Raw genomic sequence first — 16,639 nt, 5'->3', positions numbered from 1 at the left:
CTACAGCCAAAGGGCAGTCACAGAAGCGCTGATCTGAAGGTGTCTTGAGGAAACAGCCCTTCGTCTGGGCTTTTGGCAATGCATTGCAACATGCAATCACATATGACTGCATCGGTTTTGGAACTGCCAGCATATTAAGATAATGAGGCAGGTCAAATTGGATAGAATACTTAATTCTTGTATGGAATGGGAAGCATTTTCTCACAACATCCTTATGAAGGGTCTCCCAGTCCCCAGCAAGGGTGTCTTTGGAACCTCTCAGCACTTGAAAATAATAGTTTTCTATCAATGTTATCATGGAGGGAAGATGGCATGGTATCACCTGATTTTGTCACGTCTTGGAAGCTAAGCAGGGTTGGTACATGGATGGGTGACCACCAAAGAAGACTGCAGAGAAGGGCACTGGCAAACCACCTCTGCTTCTCACTTGCCTTGAAAGCCCCTTGATGGAGTTGCCGTACATCAGTTGCAGTTGCAACTTGACGGCACTTTATATACCGTCTATGTTATCAACTCTTTAAAAAAAATCTCAGCAGCTATAAGTCTAGAAAATGGCAGGCTGTGCCTTAAAGTTCATGCATAGGCGCTAACAGTGATGCATTCATCCACCCAGAGGCTTAATTTCTAGAAACTCTTGAGAGTGAGCTGAACTGTGAATGACAATGTAAGACTCGCACAGTAACAACAGAGTCACAACATTCCAAACAGGTACTTACAAAAGGCACCGGTGCCTGAATATAGACAATCCCCGTTTGCAGTACATGCCTTTGTGCCCTTGCAGTCTCAGCTGGATAGGATCTTTTTGAAAGAGCCTCCAGGAGATCTTAAAGGCTGGGATGGATCATACCGGAGGAGGCAGTGTTGAAGGTACATGGGTGGCCTCAGTATTTGCATGCAAATCCTGGAAACGGAAGAAGCCAATGTTACAAACTGTTTGGACGAGTAACCCAAAGGGAAACACCAGAGGAGCGTGTGGCTTGATTAGAAGAGCCAAGATTCAGTGATAAAAAGATCTCAGATAACTGCATAGATTTTACTTTCCTTTGAACAGTGTTTATAGAATGCTTTTTTCCCTCTGTGTTGGCAATCCAAGATGGTAAATAATTTGCAAGAGCTAAACAACCAGGAAAAGTACACTTGGCCTTCCTTCATGCCTTTTGCCTACAGCAATTTATGGTTCTCTTATATTATTTATAGTTCTGCAAATTCTGCAGGATATCAAAACAATTGTACATTCCAGACGAGGGAGGCATTAAAAAGGAGCCATTGTAATTGTAAGAGCAAGATTTGAGTCCAGTAAAGACCAACAAGATTTCCAAGGTATAAGCTTTCAAGAGACAAAACTCCCTTCAATGATCCTAAAAATATCAGCAGGTGATTTTCTGAAAACCTGTTAAAATCCATAAGCAAAATAAATTCAAAAGGATTTCGAACCCTACGTTCTTTCATATAAAGCCCATACAGTGATAATTTGAGAGGCAGTATGGTTAAAGTGGAGAAGTCTCACTCATCATGAACTTTCCTACACAACCGTGAGTCAGTCACTCTCTTCCAGCATAACCTACTTTATAGGGTTGTTGTAAGGATAAAATGGAGGAGTACTATATTTGCTACTCTGAGATCCTTGGAAGACTGGTGGATAAAACAAGACTGGTGATCTCTACATTTTTTTCATTCAGCCGGGCAAAGCAGTAACTCCAGTTGGAGGAGTTTGCTATTTTACTTTTATATGGATATAAGGCATAAACTGATTAAAACTGCACATAGAGATGAAATTTGTACTGAATCTCAGGGCTTTTTTCAGCAGGAATGCGGTGGAACGGAGTTCCGGAACCTCTTGAAATGGTCACGTGGCTGGTGGCCCCGCCCCCTGATCTCCAGACAGAGGGGAGTTTAGATTGCCCTCTGTGCAGCGCCGAGGGCAATCTCAACTCCCCTCTGTCTGGAGACCAGGGGGCAGGGCCACCAGCCATGTGACCATTTTCTCCGAGGGCAACCCACTGAGTTCCACCACCTCTTTTCCCAGAAAAAAAGCCCTGGTTCTGATCATTATATAAAAAAAGAAGAAAACAAGAAAAGGGTAACCGTTCACCCTTTAGCTTGCAACGGGTCTTTATGGGAAGGCAATGATGGCTGCATTGCATCGATCCACTGAGCCATAATCTCATGAACGCTTGTGCAAAGGTTTTCGACTGCAGCCTTGTCTACTCTTTAACTGGGATTTGTGCTGCATCACTGGGAGGCTAGGAAGTGTTCCCCTCTGGAACTTTCCCCTCTGGAATTCTCCACAGGCAGCCAGTTATGCATACCACACAGAGGATTGGCTCAAGGATCTTTGTTGCCTTACGTTGCAGGGCATCCCCATGCAAACAGACAGTATGTCCCAGAACGAGCTACATCCGTCTGGCCTCAACCAGGGCCAGGGTTGGCCGGGGCCATTTCCTGGCCCCGGCCTGGTAGAACGCTCTCCCGCTGGAGATCCGGGCCCTGCGGGACCTGTTATAGTTTCGCAGGGCCTGTAAAACGGAGATGTTCCGCCGGGCCTTCGGCTGAGTGCCAGCGGGTGTCCTCCTTCTTCCACTTCTTCTGGGGCTGCCCTCGGCCATCTGCTATGCCCGTATACGGACTCCCAATATTTGTCTAAATAGCCTGCTCCTGGACTATTTTAATGATTTTTAAAAAATTATTGTTGATTTTATGTTTTTGTGATTTTAATGTCTTTTTAATGTTGTTAGCCACCCTGAGCCCATCTGTGGGGAGGGTGGGGTATAAATCGAATAAAGTAAATAAAATAAATAAATTATGGCAACTGGGGCTGAATCCACACACCCACGGAGCGTCCTGGCATTGCACTAAATGTTTGCTAAACACCTAGAAGTGTGGCGTCTTTCTAGTGCAATTTCTGAATAGCGGTGTGTGGATTCAGCCTGATTCTGGGGCGGAAAGGATTCTCAATTAGCTAATCACCCAGACCCACCCAATATTTCTGCAATGGCCAGCCCTGAGCACAAGCTTGCCTCCCTCCTCACATACAACATTGCAGAGAATTTGTGTATTAGCTTGTTTTACCTTGACTACCAAATAAGACGCCCTTGCCCTGGATAGTTCAGGAGAGCCCGATCTCAGAAGCTAAGCAGGGTTGGCCTTGGTTAGTAATTGGATAGAAGACCTCCAAGGAAGATCAGGTTTGCAGAGGCAGGAAATGGCAAACCACCTCTGTTAGTCTTTTATTTTATTTATTTATTTATTTGTATCATTTATAGCCCGCCTTTCTCACTGAGACTCAAGACAGATTACATAGTGTGAGATTAGTACAATCAGTAGCAAGGACAAGGGCAGGCATTTCCATACAGTGTCAAGGACATCTCCATAAATAATGTCTCAGGGTAAATAAATACAAGTTTACAAAGACATAGCATTAGCAAGGATCCAATACGGAGTTGAAGAGTTTCTGAAACAGAACATAATCAATTCTAAGATTAATATTAGACAACATGAAGCACAGGTTGCCATGAAAACCCCAACAGGGGGTCACCGGAAGTCAGCTAATGTCTCCACATCATATAAGGCAGCCTATAAAAACCCTCAAAAGCATAAGAAACTAAAAACAAATTACACAGATGCCAAACATTGGTGCATGGATATGTTCTCTCTCCAGTCTTCAAAGTATTCCACCAACAGCTGCTGAAACCAAATAAAAGTACTTGATCAACTGAACTGGTTCTAGGCATGACAGAAAGGCAGCTAACCTGACGGCTTTCCTCTGGCAATCTCTCCCATGACAATTGGAAGCTGGAGGTTTTCAGCTGGAGATAGATCCAGGTATGATGGACGGATTCTTCCTGTCTTACTATAGACGGTTCCCAGAATTCCAGGACACTTTTTCACCTTGGACTAGCCGTCTGCTTTTGTATTTTGAACATTCCCATGTGTACACATTTCCTTATGAGTCCCTGCACATCCCCTGCTTGTATATGTATAATCTTTTGATTTAAAGTTTTTAAAACTGAAATTTAATTTTCTAAATCTATCTATTGCTTTCTCTTAACCTTCGCACAAGTAAAAGTTTCAATAACAACAACAACATTCGATTTATATACTGGCCTTCAAGACAACTTAACGCCCACTCAGAGCGGTTTACAAAGTATGTCATTATTATCCCCACAACAAAACACCTGGTGAGGTGGGTGGGGCTGAGAGAGCTCTGAGAGAGCTGTGACTGACCCAAGGTCAATCAGCTGGCTTCAAGTGGAGGAGTGGGGAATCAAACCCAGCTTTCCAGGTTAGAGTCCCGCGCTCTTACCCACTACACCAAACCCGGCTCTCCAGATTAGAGTCCCACGCTCTTAACCACTACACCGAACTGAGACCGCAAGATGGAAATAACTAGGTTGGCTGTCCTGCCCAAGTCCATCCTGACCCCCAGCTTTGTGTCATAAGGATATATAGCACTTTATGCAGTGCCGGAAACCAGCTCCCTGCCCCAAGGCACTTTCAAGCTGAAATTAGATAGAGGAGACATCAAAGTGAAGGGAAGGAGTCGGAAATGGGGTTGAAAGAGGAAGAACATGCATTAATGTGTTAGCGTACCATTTCCGCGCAGTTTCTCAGAGTGCACATAAATAAGTACTAGAAAGCAGATAACAGAAAATAAGTGGACTTGTGTGATCTATGAAACCATAGAAAGGATACCTTCCAAATACCTATAGCAACACATAGGATGGGGGGGGGGGTGTCACCAAATGGTTACATTTGGTGAAAAGCAATCAAACACAAATTGTGCTGTGCTGATCAAGTCAGCGTGGTTAATGTCTTAAGAAGTTTCCACTGACATAACATACACATGCAGGGCTCATTTCGAGGGGGAACGCACAGGAATGCAGTTCTGGCAGTTCCACAAAGAGGTCACATGTCAGGTGGCCCCACCCACCTGACTCTCGGCCATTTTGGGCCTGTTTCGGCCTGGATTGGGGCCGAAACGGCCTGGATCAGGCCTCTGACAGGTGGTGGATCACTCTCCCACTCAGCAACAGCCTGATCCTAACCATTTTGTCCCCCTTTTCTGCCATTTTCCGCCCCTTTTTGCCATTTTGCGCCCAATTTCGGCCTAGTATGACCAGGATTGGGTCCAAAACAGCCAGAATAGGTGATGTCAGGAGGTGTGGCATATGCAGTTCAGTTATACTGATGACACACTTCCGGCAATGGCAAGGGGGTGTGGCATATACTAATGAATTATGCTAATGAGTTCCTCCAGGTCTTTTTCTACAAAATGACCCCTGTACACATGTATGTATTTACAGCAAGGTTCAAGTCCAGTGTACCCTAAGGACCACAAAGATTTCAGGGAATAAGTTTTCAAGAGTCAAAGCTCCCTTCATTCATAAGGGACCTTTGACTCTCAGAAGTTTATACCCTGAAAATTTTAATCAGAAAAGACTTAATCATAAAACCTGCTGAGCTGCTGTAAGTTGCTGTCTGTATCAGCCGAACCTACCTTACAGGAGTGTTGTGAAAATAAATGGAAATGGCATGATTATGTACACTACCCTTAGCTTTTTGGAGAAAGGGCAGGATAAACATATGCAGTGAAATCCTAAACCGAGTTACCCCAGTCTAAACCCACTAAAATCAATGGGCTTAGACTGTAGTAACTCGGTTTAGGATTTCACTGTGATGTCTTATACCGAGTAAGACCTGTGGTCTCTCTAGCTCTGTACTGTCGACTCTTGCATTTGATTGTCCTATTATTTCAAAGGCATAGTCTCTGCTAGCCAGAGAACAGTTTCGGAAAAAACACAACTAATCTAAAATAAACAACCGGGCTGGCAGCAACTCTCCAAGGTCCCAGGGCGGACCTTTCCTCCTCACACCTGCTACCAAAGATCTTTCATGTGTAGAGAGGACAACCCAGCTCCTAAACTGTCCACGACAGCAAATTCTAGTCATTCTGTACATGTTCAGATGCACTTTTCTTGAACCAGGAGCTTGGGGGTGGGTGGGTGGCATTCGAACCCCGGAACACAGCAACCTCTCCTCTGTGTTTGGGAGGAGGGACCCAACTGCCTAAATTTCAGCGTGTCTACCCGGGAGTAAATCCAATTGCACGGGGGATGCTTCAGAGAAGCACTTGGAATCCCTAAATCCCTCCCTCCCGAGTAGATTTTTCATCCAGCTTCTCCCCCCACTCCTTCCCTTTAACCTGCGGCGACGAACCGCATTCGGTTGCCGAGCCCGGCCGCGCTCCTTTTTCTCCCCGGAGCTTCCCGCACTCTCTTCTCTCCCCCCTCCCCTTCTCCAGCCGAGCGCCGCGGCGGCAGGGCGCATGCGCGCAGCCCGCATTCCATCATGGCGGAGCCGTCTGACTGGGTCTCCTGCGACGCGTCGCAGCGCCGAGCCTGAGGCGGCGGCTGAGGCTTCCCCCGCGCTTCCCGCCGCCCTCAGCGCCCCCTCGCACGGTGAGTGCCCAGCTCGCTCCGCGGCCCGCCTCGGTCCCTCCCGTTGGGGAGGGGAAGGAAGTCTCGCAGGCCTGGGCGGGGCTGGGAGGGAATTAAGGGGGTGGGCGGGAGAAGGCCTGGTTTGGGGGGGGGCTGGGAATTGGGCGAAATTGGGGGGATCCTGGGAGGAGCCAGGAATGGGGGCGGGGCCAGTCAGCCTCCCCCAAATTCCTCCTCTCCCTAATCCCCTCCCTCTCCACCTACTCTTAATCTCATCCATTTGACCCCCTCACTACCATTTACTCATTAACCCCCCCCCCCAGTCAGCCTACTCATGCCCCCCTTTTTCTTAATCCCATCCCCAGCTGGTCCCTCTAAAGTACCCCCTTAGCTCTTCCCAGACCACGACCTCATTCTCATCCCCCTGCTCAGCTGATCTTCCTAGAGGATTGGGAGGAGGGCAGTAAGAGGGTCATCTGTAGGGGTGGAGATGAGGTCTGGAAAGAGGTAGAGTGGGGGATGTTGGCTTGGAGGACAAGGAGGGGTAGGTTTCTTGGGGTGGGTGGGATTCAGGTAGAGGTTGGAAGGATATCAGTGGGGAGAGGATTGAGGGGGGGTGTCAAAAGGACATGCAGAATGAAGGAAGTGAAATCTTACAGGAGGGTGATGGGGGGCTATAGCAGGTGGTGTTACGGGGAGGGTAGTAGGGGTGGCTTGGGAATTGGTGAGGCTACCTGGTCTCTGAGAAATGGGCTCACAAGAAGAGGGCTGTGGGAATAGGGTGCAAACAGAGCTGGATCATGTTGGATGCTTAGGGATGATTTGGGGGAGGGGGTGGACAGATTTTGGATACAGTAGTGCCAGGTGTTACATGTAGGGCTGGCAGATAGAGCAGTGCAAAAACTGTCAGAGCTATTTGTGGTTGAAGTGGAACCTTTTATCTGAAAACGCAGGTAGATAAAAGGAGAATCGGGACTTAGAGGGAAGGGGCTGGTTGGGGCTGCATGGGGGTTAGTATATCCTTGCCTTAGAACTCCAAACCCTGTTTTAGTGGATTAAGCAGGCAACCTCAACTAAGTTACCTCTAGTGTAAAAAATAATTGCATATTTTTGCCCCCCCTTCAAATGTACCATCATGTTCTTTGCAAGGCAGCTGGAACCCTGCTATTGCTGTCCCTTTTTGGCAGGATTAACTCTAGGAGAAATAGTGGGTCCTTGCTTCCGATTACAGCTCCTGCTAATTATTGGTTAAGGGGCAAGAGGAGGTGATGTCTTTCCTTCTCCTCTCTCTCTTCCCCACCCCCTTCCCCTGGTGCTGCTGTATCTGAATGCCACGTAGCCTTCTAGCTATTCCCCTTTGACTGGAGTGAGTGCACAGCTACTAGATACCCAACACCTCCCCCGTTTTTTCTTGTGGTGAAAAGGTAAGTGCTATAAGCAGCAGCTCTGAATAGACGGTATTTTATTCTTTCCTGCTATCTTGCTTTGGTGCATTTGTGTGTGTGGGGATCATCATCAGTCAAGGCGAGGATTTTGTCGTGACCGTTCTTTAGTTGGTACCTGCCAAGAATTGTTGTCCTCAGTTATTCAGGGTGAACTTGAGGGGGGTGCTTCAGTTGGAGGAATCCTTTTTTCTGGAGCAAGGCTATTTTTTGCAAAACCTCTTCCCCAACATATGGCAAGTAGAGTGTGCTTCTATAATCTTGCCAGTTGGTTGTGGGTGCAGAGCTTGACAGGTGTACTTAACTCATAGTTTTTTGATGTGTTCTGTTTACAGGCATTTCTGTTTCTCAGCTTTTTCAGTAGGTTGGGAGGGGGATGAAGGAAGCTTTATATTTTTCATCTCTATAATTTGGGTCCTTAATAAGATGTCTCTAGGAGTTTCATGCTAGTGTCTTTTTCTGATTCACTTTTGGAATGTTTTTATTGCTGATAGTATAACCTTTGTTCAGTTTTCAGGCATTTTTGCTGATAAATAAACATGTTTAGGAGAGCAAGTTTTGTAATTTACAACAAATGGAAGTAATACCTGTCTGTACTCGTGACAGCACTTATCTGGCAGAAGAAACTCAAGTGATTGTTAATGTTTTTTACTACTCTTGTGCTTCCAAGCACTCACAAGTGATAACTTCTTCAGTTTATAGTCCAGGGTGAGGGGAATAAACACATAAAAACAGGAAAGTAGTTGTATTTCTTTGGATCAGAATAATAATGTAGGACATCTTGCCCTTGCTGAAAAAAACAGAGTATGATCTTTGAATCTGATATTTTGCCTTACTAGTCCAAGACTTAACTAGCCTTTGGAATGCTTGTCATTGGTTCAGGCCATTTTAATTTTCGTATGAATATGTAAATAGACTTGTTCCAGTGTGTTAAGACCATTTTCTCCTTTTAATGAAATGGAACAATTCAAAAACTGATGAAACATACAAAGCTGTAAGTTAGTGAGTTCCTAGTTAATGTCTCAGCTGATCCATGAATTTACTGGGGGATGAGTAACTCTAAGCAGGCCATTCTCTCAGCCTTCCTTCTGCACTGCAGTACTAACAGTGACCTGTCTGCCATTTGGGGTTGTTGTAATTATTACTGTAATAACGTCTCTGAAGCTGTTCAACTGCTTAAGAAAATATCTAAATAAATCAGCTTATTAAATTTGTCTCTTAAAGCAGCATTTTAAGGTTCATAGCAACTCTGAGGTAAGTTAGGCTGAGATACAGTGATTTGGCCCAACTCTGATGATTGCTTCATCAGAGGTTTGAACTTCAGGTCTCTGCATTTAGCTTCCACACTTTATTTGTTGTGCCACACCAGTTTGCACTAGTACTGTTACTAAGATGCAGTGTTCTCTGAATTTCTTGGAATGTATTATCAGACTTTCACTAAGTTGCTTACTCGTCAGACAGTTAGGCTTGACTGTTGGGTAGTAGTAGTAATCTTGCTACACAATTCATATATCAATTAATTTCTGTCTTCCAAATTTCTCATGTTCGTTATCCTGCCAGACATACATGAGAAGTTGATTGGGTTTATCCTGTTTGTTTCTCCCTGTGTAGGTAGTTTGGCAACTGAGTCAAAGACACTCAGTCAGCTTTATGGCTGTGTGGGGAGTTGAACCCCAGATTTTCCTGCTCTCAGCTCAACATTCTGCTCTTGTACTCCACAATGATACTGGTAGTATTAAGCTTACTGTTGGTTTAGTTTTGTCTGTAAAAATGTAGCTTTTTAATGAAACCATAAACACCTTCACTTTTAGCAAAAGGTATAATGGTAGGCTGGTTTGAAACAGTAATATAGCCTGTAGCGCTGCCCTTGGTGATGTATGCATCCTTTTTGAAGGAGATTGCAAACAAAAAAAGAATGTAAAGTACCATTTGTATCATGTGGGTTACATGATTCTTTCAATACCTATGGCTTTCTGCCTTATATCTACTTTTATTTTAGTCTGATACTTTAATCTTCGCCTTTTCTGTGCTGTGTAATCAAAAGGGAAATGTCATTGTTGCCATGCTCAAAATGGTTACCTGAATGCTCTTGTAATTGTAGACTGCCCTCTGCTCTGCAGATGGGTGGAGGTGGTGTGCATCATAAGAAAACACAGGTGACGGCATTATGATGATTTTCAGCTCAGAAAAAAGAAGAATTGATCATTCAGGACTAAATTTGTATTCACTGTAAAAATGTGGCTCTTTTCTCTATAAACTACTGCTGCTTGGTCTTTTGAGAATGTGTACCATGATGCTAAATATTTTCTTGATCCAGAGACTGTAGTCCATAAACTGAAATAAATATAGCCAGGTTGGTCAGCTCTCTCCTGGATGCAAAGGCTAGTGAAATACTATTATTTTGGAGAGAGAAGATAACTTTTGCAAAGAAACTCAGTAATACATAACATTTATGACCTATCCTCCTTCTAAGAAACTCAGAGCTTATATGTGTAGTTATCTCATTTTATACTTACAACTGTATGCAAGAACTGTAGTCTAGTTCAGATCTAGTAGTCTTCGTGACCCTCCATATATACACAAACCCTTGCATTACTTAATACGTGATCTTGTGTTTGATATTCTTGAATAAACGTGTATTCTAGGCTATCACACAGAAAGCCTGTGTTCATTTCTGCCATGCTATGGATTGGGGGTAATTAAGTGGAAGTAAACCCCATAGGCTTCTAATGAGACTTCAACATAATTTCTTTAGGATGCAGTTTTAAAAAATGGCATAACACTGATATCCATGTGAGCAGGAAGGTGCAGTATACATTGCATCCTAGGGTCTTCTGCTGTTTGTTCTTGATATGCGCATGTATGCACTCTCGCACACTTTAAAACTGTTAAAGTCATTAAATGGGTACTAGCTTTTGCATGAGTGCCTTAAACACTTATTGCTGATCCTTTTCCCCCTTACTTGAGTCTTTAAAAACAACTGTGGATTTACATCATTTTAACCATTCAGATAGATACCTTATCAGCTGATTTCTTCTCAGTGCTTCCCTGTCTAAAGATCTATCCTGTCCCTTTCCCTGCGGACATAATCAAATTATGTGGGTACTTGTCAGCTGTTTGGCAGAACCAGCTACATGTTCTATCTCTCTTTATTATTATTACTTTGAGCTTTTGGAGAAAATGGTTTATAAATCAAATTTCCTCAGGAAGAATTACATCTGGGCAACGTGTTAAGCTCTGTTCTGGGACAGTGAGTAGAGTAGTACTCCATTCCATCAAAGTGACACTGGAGGCTTCCAAAAGGAACATTCTTTATCATGGCACATAAACTTGCTGCAGCAACAAGCTTAATACACTTCTTCCTTTTCACCTGCTTTCTAGCATGTAGCATAAGTCAAGTTGTGATTAAGCTCGCCAAGGTCAAGTTGGTAGCTTTCAGCTGTTATCTCTTCTGCAAACCAGACTTTAAATGAAAAGTTTTGGATTCCTGTGTGAGGAATGCACACTGAACTCTTTTATTACATTCTTGAAGAGGTTATTGTGGAAGCAGCCATAATTTATTCTATCATTCGTGTTAACACAAGCCTTTCTGTGTACTTTGGTTGGTGTAGACACATCATTTCTTAGGGATCCTGCCGCTTGAGCCCTGCAAAAAAAACCCTGCCCCTGGAACTCCCAAGCTCCTCAGATTTGCACAGATGTTGCACTCAAATGATCTTGTCGGTTAGAATGCTCCCTCTGTTCCAGCATAAGATGTTCAGCTATAGTCTATTCTCATTTACTATGATAGAAATATACTTCTTTTAGTAAAGGCAAGTAGAATTAGGTAGAAGCCTTAAATCTCAGCTCACAGTATGAGGAGGGGGGCAATGGGGCCTAAGAGCCTGGCAGTTGAAAGTTTGTTCCTGTCATGAGCTGAGATGTTTGTGGTGTTCAAATAGAACCTAGTTGAATCAAATTAATAGTTTAGTAATGGCTGCTTACTCAAAGGTTAATCAGAGTATTTTTTTTATGTAATTGCTAGTCTTTTTTTCCTTTTGTGTGCCAGGTGGCTTGCTTATTTGTTGAAATGTCCGTTCTTTTACCAGTAGCATTTTTTCAATATTGATTGCATTTCTCTTTATTTTCATTATTCTTTTCAATTAGAAATTACAGTCAAGCCTGGAACCAGTCCTAGTTGCCTGCTGCCTAGAAATCTGATGCTTGCAGCTAAGAATGTGAGATTTTTTAATCCTTATTCCAGTAACAATTTAGAAATGGCTAGTGGGAATCAACTTGCAGTCACATGCTTGTAATTCTAATAACATCCATTTGACGTAGATAGGTTATGCTTGTCAGTTTATGGATGGAAAACACACAGCCTAGTTCTGTGGCCTCTTGTGCAAGGAAAGTGCCGCTTTGAAAAGAGAGGGGTTCATTTTATACCAGCAGCACTGGCTTTATTGCAGTTTTCAGTCTGTTCAGTTTACTGCTAATTGATTCTTATGGCTGCTTTGTTAATTTTTAACTGTAGTGATTTTATTTTTAACTTACTTTAGAAGCGGTCTTGAGGCTGCAGGATAAAATCAGTTTAAATATGAGCAGCAAAACATTTACTGCATGTACTTTAATTTGGTTTAGTATACTGTTTGTTTGAGAAATACAGCTTTTGGAATGGTTTGCCCCGAAGTATTATTTGGATCTGGCCTTATGGAACGTGCAGTGCTGATTTTGCAGTGCCTTCGTTGGCTCTCAGTTGGTTTCTGAGGTCAATTCGAAGAACTGGTGTTTAAAGCCATAAATTATCTGGGTTCAGGGTACATCAAGAGCTGCTTCTTCTCATATGAATTTTTTTGTACTTTTAGATCTCCCTCAGGGGACCTGTTCAGTACTGCATGGTCCTAGGGGCAGTGGATGGAGGTGTAGGACAACTGTTTCCCAGCAGTGGAGCCGTGGCTGTGGAGCTCCCTCCTTAGGGCAGTTCTGCTGTCTCTCTGGCCTGCAGGTGTCAAGCAAAGACTGTCTTGTTTCATTTGTTTTTTGAGGTATTTGTGTCCCCCTTCTATGGTTTTTGTTTTTGTTTTGCAGATAAATTTAGTTATGCTGATTGCTCTGAGTATTGCTTCTATTTTGTGATTTAGTCATGTAGTATGGATTTTATCATATGGATAGCTGCATTGGGGATCCCCTCCGACTCAGTCTTGACAGATATGTTTTGGTTCATTTTTATTACACTGGATTTGCCAAAAAAATGATTATTGGGCATATTTAAAGAAATTTCATTATATAAATCTACCAGGTGCAAGCTCGATATACAGCATCGTCTGCTGTCCTCAGAAGTGGGTCTGGCAACACATAAGAAATTCTTGACTCAGATATGTTTTCGTATATCACTGGTCAAATGACCCAAATTTAGTATCACTGGCCAAATGACCCAAATGTTCCCAAATTTTTAGTACTTGGGGATCAAAATCAATATTTTCTCAGTTCTAGAACAAAGGGTGGGGGTATTCTTCCAGCTGTAAGATAACTGGTTAATACTGCCTCTTGGTATCCTTCACTGTCTACTCAGTCAGGGAGGGAACTGTACTTTGTGGGCTGTGATAATATTTCAGGAATTTCCATGTGCCTATTTGCTGTAGCACAAACTGTGTCCAAATTGTGGTAGATCTAGAGATGCCAAAGCCACAGGGGAAAAAATGGAAATTTAGGGTAGTGGTGATGAGGAACCCAAATATATGCAATACTTACTTTCCTATTAAACCTAAACTTATTTGTACCGATTTGACAAAAATAAATGCATTTTCTATAACTTAGTTATATGAAATATTACTATTTGGCATGTTTATGGAATTTAAAAGTATAAATATTTTCATTTTTATACAAAAAATAGTAAGTATACCCAATATTTAGTTGTGAACTGTTGCACCCTGTGCGACCATCACACATGTATCTTAATGTAGCTGTCTGAGAGGTAGGAAAAAGTAAAAGTTCAAAGTAGAAAAATTCTGTAGTAGACAGAAGAGTGTATTATTTGTACAGAAACGCTCTCATATAGTCAAAGTGGGTGGGACTACCATTTAAGTTGAACTTTATAATATTGAAAGCACTGACTGAACTCTTAAAGTTTTCAGACTTCTTTGTACTATACATTTGGAAGGAGTGAAATGCTTTCTAAGATTTTTTTCTCTAAAAGAGAAAATATTTTGTAGAATGTCCGCCCCCCCGCCCAGGGCTTCCCAAAGTTACCAAAGTCCTCAGAAAATCAGGGCGGGGGGGGGGGGGCTGATGCTCCCTTTCTCCCACAAGATAATATCACTACTCATATATAAATAGCAACAAGGTAGCTGTGCAAAGTCTTTTTACCATCAAACATGATGGTCTTGCAACATCCAGTTCAGGAATTGCAGATCAAAATTATTTTATAATGAACTTTGAAGCTGATGATTTCATTGGCTTTCTTTGTTATGCTTCTTTTCAGTTGATTTTGTTTCTATGATAGATTAATCTGGTTCCCTGTGTATAACGTTTGCCATCATTTAAAGTTTTGTTTTTAGTTGCTGGTATTAGCTAAGTAGTCTGAATTTGGGTGGTTTTTTGCTGCTTTGTTGACTTCTGATATCTTTAGTGCCTAGTATATTTTAATTATGGTTTCACACTGCATGTTATATTGTATGTCACTTGGGTGCTCTTGCTGAGTTGGAAAATCAATTAATCCGTTTCATAAATAATAGGGTATTAAAATACATTTCTCTTGAGCTTTCACCAGAGTAGACATTGTTCACCCTGGGGTGAACTATATATATTTAATTAAACTCTTACTACACCTAGTTTCTTTATTCTTAGATTCTTGCGGATGCTACAACTATAGTGTGCATGTTAACATACTGAGTGGTGATGGTCTTGTCCTTGCTTATTGCGACACCATTTTATGAGGTGTCTGAAAAAGGGAGCTCTGACTCGCTAACACTCTGCCCTGAAAATCTTGTGGGTCTCTAAGGTGCCACTGGACTGAAATCTTAACATTTGACACACCATATTATAGTAGCACATCCTGCATAGGCAAGGGGATATGTACAGAAAGAATTGTTGTAATAAATAAATGGCTTCAGAAGCCAAATACGTGCATTGAAGCCTGGCCATGTGCCGTAAACAATGTTTATCTAGGAAGGTGCATTAAAGCATAGCTTGCTATTGATGATTGGAAAAGAGATTTTGCTTGAAAAGACATTTGCTGTTGCTATAATTGCAGCTTAGAAAATCCTCTTTATCTGCAGCTTGAGTATTTATCAATGCTTCTTTTGGCAAGTGGGGTGTATAGAGAGAGGGTTGGTTGGCAAGAGAGTGTTCTCCCTGGATATGGAAGGTTAAAGGAAAGGAAAAAAATATTTTGAATTGAGTGTCAGTGTCACTTTCTAGGAGCTCAAGATTTTTCCAGATGTGTTTAAAATATAAATTGCTTGTTGTACCAGTGTATAATTTTGCATGATAAAAAGCTGTCTTTCAAAAAAATAGACATTTCTCTGTTAACTCTGAGCTACCTGTGTCCTACAAACTGCTTTAAATAATACTAGGGGTGTGCAGTTTGGGTTTTGGAAACCCAAAAAAACCCGAATCACCCCGATTCGGGTTGATTCGGTTTTTCAATGGGAAAATGCCTCCATCTTCCCGGACGCCTGAGGGAGGCATTTTCCCACCGAATCAAGCCAAAATTGGTGGGGACCTTCCTCTAACTCCTCTCTAACAACCCCCCAAGTTTCAGACCGATTGGACTTTGGGGGGCCATGTTATGGCCCCCCAAACCAGGTCCCCCCATCCTGGCCTAAGAAAGGGAAAAGTGAGCGTCTTTTTAGCTTGCTGCTGCTAATCTTCTTCATTATTTCCTATGGGGAAAAAATGAAGAGGCAGGCTTCCTTTGCCAGGGGTGGCATTTTGCATGCAAAATGCCCCCCAACCCTCAGGGGCCCTTCTCCCACCTCTACTCCCAACCCCCCCCCCCAAGGCTCAGCCTGCTCCCACTTCCTCCACACAGTAGGAAGGCACAACAGGGCATGAAAGCAGTGTACTACACAAAATAATACAACCCACTTCACCGTTTTTGACAGCAATTGTGTTTGGGTGATTCTCTGATGTGAAGTGAGTTGTGTTATTTTTGTGTAGTACACTGCTTTCATGCCCTGTTGTGCCTTCCTACTGTGTAACCTAAAGCAGATAAAGGAATAAAGTGCTTTTGACAGGAATTGTGTTTTTGTGATTCTCTGATGTTAGTGTGTTGTGTTATTTTTGTGAGGTGGGATGCTGGAATGCCCTTTGGTGTGCCCCCCCTGCTGTGTATCCTAAAGCTGTTCAAGAAATAAAGTGTTTTTGACAGGAATTGTGCTTTTGCGATTCTGTGATGTTAAGTGAGAGTTGTGTTATTTTTCTGTGTGGGGGACTGCTGGTATAATGTGTCATAATACTTTGCATGCTTGTACTTTGAAAGGGAGAAAATAATTTTTTAAAAACTTTATTTTGTGTTGTTCATGTTTTATTCTTTGTTGTGCAGTTGGTTTCCATCATAGGGAACAATGGGGCTGGCTGGCCAGCCATCTCTGTAGGTGGTGGGGGAATTTGAGGGAGGGTGTCTGTGGTTCAGGTGCTCTTTCACAGGGACCAGCTGGCACTCAGAAGTGTGCCCACCATTGTGGCACCCCTGGGCTGTGCAGAATTGCCCAAGGAAAGAGAGTTTAGAAGTTCCCAGCATAGGGAACAAAGGGAGAGGGCTGGCCTTTGCCAGCCTGT

The 16,639-nt window shown here is 42.9% G+C and overlaps 1 protein-coding gene across 5 annotated transcripts in view; it reads left to right on the top strand.

The window, feature by feature from the left end:
• Window positions 1-6,324: 6,324 nt before the first annotated feature.
• Window positions 6,325-16,639, top strand: part of LOC129341062 (fibronectin type-III domain-containing protein 3a-like) — an 86,177-nt gene continuing 75,862 nt past the window's right edge. For 2 of the 5 annotated variants that reach the window (XM_054995975.1, XM_054995971.1), the window contains exon 1: window positions 6,325-6,458. The gene's annotated coding sequence lies outside the window, so the exon portion shown is untranslated. Of the gene's footprint in view, window positions 6,459-7,782; window positions 7,862-12,025; window positions 12,097-12,723; window positions 12,904-16,639 lie in introns of those variants that run through there. The other 3 variants (XM_054995972.1, XM_054995974.1, XM_054995973.1) reach the window with 3 other exon arrangements.

Source organism: Eublepharis macularius, chromosome 13, assembly GCF_028583425.1.
Source record: "Eublepharis macularius isolate TG4126 chromosome 13, MPM_Emac_v1.0, whole genome shotgun sequence".
Taxonomy (NCBI): Eukaryota; Metazoa; Chordata; class Lepidosauria; order Squamata; family Eublepharidae; genus Eublepharis; species Eublepharis macularius.
The sequence above is the reverse complement of the archived record's forward strand: the minus strand, read 5'-3'. Positions and strand labels throughout refer to the sequence as shown.